Consider the following 6,567-nt stretch of genomic DNA (forward strand, 5'->3'; position numbering starts at 1 on the left):
TAATGGAGTTATGGTCACTTGTCCCAAAGTGATCTCTCACTAGCACTTCTGTCACTTACCCTTCCTTAATTCCCAAGACGAGGTCAAGTTTTGCCCCCTCTCTAGTCGGTCCATCCACATTCTGAATGAGAAATTCCTCCTGAATACACTCAACAAATTTCCCTCCATCCAAGCCCCTAATGCTATGGCTGTCCCAGTCAATGTTGGGAAAGTTAAAGTCCCCTACTACTACCACCCTATTATTCTTGCAGCTATCTGTAATCTCCTTACATATTTGCTCTTCAATTTCCCGCTGACTATTTGGGGGCCTGTAGTACAGTCCTACCAAGGTGATCTCTCCCTTCTTATTTTTCAGTTCCACCCATATAGACTCAGTGGGGGAACCCTCGGATATATCCCCTCTAAGTACTGCCGTGATGTTCTCCCTAATCAAAAACGCCATTCCCCCTCCTCTCTTACCTCCTGTTCTATCCTTTCTGTAGCCCGGAACATTGAGCTGCCAGTCCTGCCCCTCCCTTAGCCATGTTTCAGTCATAAAGCAAGTGCCCCGTGTGAGGCTCGAACTCACGACCTTCAGATTATGAGACTGACGTGCTGCCTACTGCGCTAACGAGGCTCTGTGAAGTGCACTGGAAATGAATCCTGGAAATGATTGTCCTTTATCATTGTGGCCTCAAGCTGACTGTGATCACAAGGAAGACGCCAGTGTGGTTTGTTCCGGTAAGCATCGCACAGAGTGGTGGGAGCTTGAGCTGGACAGTGGTGTTTGGTTCTTGGTGCTGAATATGAAGCACGTTTATAAATTAAGAATAACAGCTGAATTTCGAACATCAAACCCAAATAATTGTTTATTTTTTTCAACATGTTCCACAGATCCGCTTTTCTCTCCAACTTCTTCTCCATCCACATCTGAAGGTACATCTCGTTGATAGAAATCATTCAATATTATTGTTATTTTTATATTCGGGGAATAATTGGACATTGGAATTGCCTTGTTGTGAGGATTGCTCAAAATGATAATCATGTAAACATTGAAAATTACACGGTGAAAGCTATATCTGTGAAAACTTTCCTGAATCTTTAATACAGCTCCTGAAGATGAAAGCACTTCCATTCCTCTTGTTATCTGCATATCACTCGGAGTCCTATTGATCTGTGAGTTATTCGCCCTGGTGACAGTAATGCAGAGGAAGATGTCAATAAAAGGTGCGGCTCGAATCGGATTGTGCACCTCACACTGAATTTTGAATGTTGCTTTATCTTCTCTTCAATGTCTCTTTCCCCAAACTGTACCCAGTCGGTTGTAAGACAGAAAATAACATGCTATTGGTCAGTCATTTCGTTCAAGGTATTCGAGAAACAGTAACATCATAGAATCATAAAAACTGTACAGTACAGAGGGAGACCAGTCGCCCCATCGAATCGGCACCAACCCTTCGAAAGAGCACCCGACGTAGGCCTGATCCGACCCTCTATTCCCGTAACCGCACCTAACCATAGGCACTAAGGGGAAATTTAGAATGGTCAATCCGATTAACCTGCACATCTTTGAATAGATTCAAAACATTGCACTTAAAATAGGGAATTTTCATCAGCCGTCCAGGAGACACGAAATTAGTTTCATTTTTGTAACAATCGATCAACACATTGAATGAAAACACTTTAAAGTCTGAGCTCAGTATTTTCTTTAACTGCTTATATATATTATTCCATTCAGTATTCGTTGTAAACCTGCACAGTCTGTGCCGATGTCCACTGTCAACTTCTCTGAATGGAATCAGCCGCCATTTTCAGAAGTGATGGAACATTTTCTATCTTTTACATTCTGCATCCCAGCACAACAAACACTCTGATATGAGTGGATCTCTGCTGGTGGTGCAGTGAGTACTGGGCCCACAGCCGAGTCAGAAGCTCTGCTTCAGGTCCAAAGACTTCATATACCAAGGAATATCAAAACACCTTGAAAGTTCTTTCCAAGGCCACACTAACAGACAGGTAAAGTGGGGGAAAGTCCTGCTCCGTCAAGCTTGGTATGGATTAGTGACCGTCTGGCGACAGGCTGGCGACATTTTCCATACAGAATTTTGACTATAGAATCTGATGAACCTTTGTCTTGTGGACCACTATGATTGGGGCTGAGAAACAAAACTGCTCCCTGTATCTTAACTCGCACCAAGTTATTTTGATTCATATCTGATGGACAGAACAATAGTGGCCCGGAAATCCCTTCGTTACTGTTCCTTGAAATCGAGTCAGTGGAAATATTACTGGGCCAATCATCCAGAGACAAAAAGTAATGCTCTGTGTTCCCTGCTTCAAATCCAGCCTCGACAAAGAGGGAGATTTGAAATGAGTCAATCTGGAATTATATGTCTAACTATGAATGTAACAATATGCTAATCGTTCCTCCAACAGGTCCTCTCACGGGCGGCTGGGACTCACCATCTGGTTTCTACCAACCAATATATGCAGAAATATACAATACTCCACCTGACAAGGTTTCCATCCAGACCCGTGCTTCAGGTTTGCATTCTGTATTCACTTCAAACCCAAGTTACAGGGGCAAATGTCGCTTCAGGTTTAACAAGTTTAATTTTCAGTGCACTGGATGCACAACACCATTCTCGTGCAACAAGGAGATCTGTATTTATTCATCTTCAGATGACGAATGATATTGATTCGATTCCCACTCTCCCGAATTGTTCCAGAGTGTTTTTTGGCGGCCAGTGTATAACAGAGAGCACCGTCGGAGTTTCCCACAAGGCTGCACCGCGGCTCCATTTGCCTCCACCAACGTTCAGATTCAAATAAGTATCGGCAAAGCGGCTGCTGGAACATGTAAATGAACATTTTTCAAAGCTTGCAGATGATACCAAGTTGGGTGGGAGGGTGAACTGTGACGAGGATGCCGGAATCCAACAGCATGCTCTGGACAGGTTGGGTGAGTGGGGAAATCAATGGCAGATGCAGTATAATTTGTATAAGTATGAGGTTAATCACTTTGGAAACAAAAACAGGAAGGGAGATTGCCACCTGATTGTTGTAATTTGGGAGAGGGGAGTGTGCAGCGGGACCTGGGTGTCCTTGCGCACCAGTCGCTGAAGGTAAGCATGCAGATGCACAGGCGGTAAAGAAGGTTAAGGGCTGGAAGAGCTCAGTGGTCTCGACCGTTGGTTTCTAGTGCAGAACAAGGCCAGCAGTGGGATCAATTCCATCCAGCTTACGCGAACAGGCGCCGTAATGTGGCAACGAGGGGCTTTTCGCAGTAACTTCATACTTGTGACAAAAATGGTTAGTATTATAATATGGTATTTTGGCCTTCATTGCAAGAAATTTCGAGTACAGATGCCGGGATGTGTTGCTGCCACACCTCGAATATTGTGCACAGTTTTGGCCTCCCTTTCTGAGGAAGGATGTTCTTGCTCTCGAGGTAGTGCAACGAAGGTTTATCAGACTGATCCCAGGTATGGACTGATACCAATAATGGTAGATCTGTCATATGCGGAGAGATTCAGTACGTTAGGATTGTCCTCTCTGAAGTTCAGGAAAATGAGGGGGGGATCTCATCGAGACTTACAAAATTCTAACATGTCTAGACAGGGTAGATGCAGGGAAGATGTTACCAATGATGTGTGTGTCCACAACCAGGAGTCACAGTCTGAGGATTCAGGGTAAATTATTTCGGACAGAGATGAGGACACATTTCTTCACCCAATGTGTGGTGAGCCTGTGGAATCCATTCCCACAGAATGTATTCACGAGGCGGCAAGACAGAGCACTTGGGGAGAGTGGGACATAAATGGAAAAGATAGCAGAGGCAGAAGTGCAGTTATTTACTCATCATGACTAAAGGTGTAATGTCAGGCTCCTAGCGGAAAGCAGATGTTAAGGATATTACTAATAAAGGATGAGAAGAATGTCTAGGAAAATAAACATCAATCCGCTGAACATTATCGAGAGAAAAATTCCGACTAAAGGAGGGAAGAACATCAATACAAATAAAAGAATATTAGAACGGTCAGCTTATCTTTCAAGTGGGACCTCTCAGATAATCAACAACAGCGAATTGTTTTCAAGGCGACGGAGCAGATATGATTTACACTGTAAATCTTGGTGTCTAATATTAGGCTAGAAGTTACCACCTAATACACTAATGAATGAGACCGAAGCACAGCTGTCAGCTAGGTGATAGGTAAGTGCAATCTGGCCTCCGAGTCAGACGTTTTCAGGTTCTGGTTCCACCCCAGAACTTGGACAGATAAATAAAGTCTGACACTGCGGTACAATGCTGAGCGGAAGCTCCTTCGGATGTGACCTTTCATTGAAGCTACTGAAGAGAGTAACAGCATGTCCTCTGTTCTGAGTATAAAGTTTTTTATTGACCATGCGGAAGAAGGCTTGAGGGTTTGCCGTTTTGTCCTGACCAATAATGACCCCTGTCGCAAATTCACACAATCAGGTGACATGCTCTTTTTGTTAAAATGCTGTGATGTCCGTGGTATATCGCACTCCCCAAATTGACTGCTGTGTTCCCATATTGTAACAGCGACTAATTTTAATTGTACATCTTTAGCTGCAAAGAGTTTAAAACCTGCTGATCATGAAAAACACGATATACAAATGGTTATTTCATGAGGATGAAGTCACGTGGCAAGCAGAATAATTAGTCCCATTTGGTACTGATCGAAAGACTAACTTCTGGGAATAAATGCATCCATATAGACGGAAGGAGTTTAGGAATGTGTTCTGCATGAATCGGCGCTAAGATGAATGTTGTTTGTAATTTGTTGGAACAAATTAGAGTTTGGAGTCAAAACTACATTTTAACGATGGTCTCAAGTTGTGGTACGCGGAGATGTACTGACTTGCTATAATAGACATACGATTGGAAAATTAAGTTTCACATAAGTAACTAACATAAATGAAACCTTTGTGAGAAAAGGCACCATGTCATGTATTAAATTAAGAATAATTTAAATGGCATAGTTTCTAAAAGGGATTAAGAACACAAAGGTAGAAAAATAATCTTATGTAAAGTAAAACGGTCAACTAAAACCAAATAAAACACAAATGTTCATTTCTAACACCGGGAAAACAGACATTTCCGGACAAAGTCAGCAGGTGTGGCAGGATTCTGGGAGAGACCAACAAATGCAACACTTTGAGATCATGTGACTCTTCCTGCCAGACCCTCTGACTGTGACATAATTTGAGTTTCAGCATTCGCAGTATGTTGCTTTTATAAAAGTTTATTTTTAACCAGGTATAACTGGAAAGTAGAAGAGTGAAGATCAAAGTCAATCGAACTTTGGTTGGATGGAATTGGAGTAGATTGTATGGCTCTGAACAGGATATTACGAAAGTGCAAGAACAGTTCAGGGGAGGGCTGAACACAATGTACAAGAGCGTGAACAGTATTGAGGGGTGCCGTTTATCCAGAATGGCTGAACAGAAAGGAAGCAAAATGATCCCAGTTGGCGCATTCTGTCTCTTCCCTGAACTATTGCCCGCGGGTTCCACGATCTAAATCCACTTCTGATGTATTTACCGTCAGTGAAATTGAAACAGAAGGAATTATTGTGGCAGGGGAAGCGGTTCTGTATCAAACACCCAACGGCTGATGCAGACCTCACGGATTATGCCTTATATTATTTAATCCACTGGGTTATCTGACACATTAACTATCCGAACGGACGGAACTGTTAGATGACAAAAGTGACATTTATTGTCCACCTGATGGACATAAATAACAAACCAGAAATTTTCTGGAACACAGGGTTTACTGAAGAAACTCAGTATTAGTAAGGAAGTGGAGGTGGGAAACTGATGACAGTGAAGGCCGATAAATATCAGGACGATAATATACATTCTCGGCAACTTACCAACGTGGCGCTAGATATTGTTGATGTATTGTGCGTCATCTTTTGTGATTATTTGCACGTTGTAATTAATTATTGGAGGATAGCTCATGTAATCCCACTATCCAGAAGGAGAGGGAGAGTGAAAACGGGAAAAGATCAGTACACCTAACGTCTGTAGTGAGGACAATTCTAGAGACATTATGAAAGACTTAATAGCAGACCACTTATAAAACAGTGATAACATCGTACAGAGTCATCATGGATTTACGAAAAGGAAAACATGCTTATGAAATCGACTGGAACTATTTGAGCATATAATCAGTAGAATTTATGAATTGGGACAGTGGGCCTGGTTTACCTAGACTTTCAGAAGGCTTTCTACAATGTCCCTCACCCGATTATTAGCAAGCGACATTGAAGCGCAAACGATTGGGGGGGGGGGGGGGGGGGGGAGGATATTAAGATGGATGGAATAATGTTTGGCAGAAAAGAAGCAGAAGAGTAGGAATAAACATTTTTTTTCAGAATGGCAGTCATGTCCATTGAGTCATGTTTCAGTGCTGGGACCCAAGCTGTTCACAATATACATTCATGATTTAAAGAATGCAATATGCCCAACTCTTCAGATGCCACACGTTGGGTGAGAGGATGAGCTATAAGGAGGATCGATACAAAGATGCTTCAGTGTGATTTGGCCGAGCTGAGT

At 42.6% G+C, this 6,567-nt stretch overlaps 1 non-coding gene across 1 annotated transcript; it reads right to left on the reverse strand.

Moving 5' to 3' along the window:
• Nucleotides 1–543: 543 nt before the first annotated feature.
• On the reverse strand, nucleotides 544–616 carry trnam-cau (transfer RNA methionine (anticodon CAU)). Its single transcript has one exon. It is a non-coding gene; the product is annotated as a tRNA-Met (tRNA).
• Between the last annotated feature and the right edge of the window lie 5,951 nt (nucleotides 617–6,567).

This window comes from Scyliorhinus torazame, chromosome 20 (genome assembly GCF_047496885.1).
Source record: "Scyliorhinus torazame isolate Kashiwa2021f chromosome 20, sScyTor2.1, whole genome shotgun sequence".
Taxonomy (NCBI): Eukaryota; Metazoa; Chordata; class Chondrichthyes; order Carcharhiniformes; family Scyliorhinidae; genus Scyliorhinus; species Scyliorhinus torazame.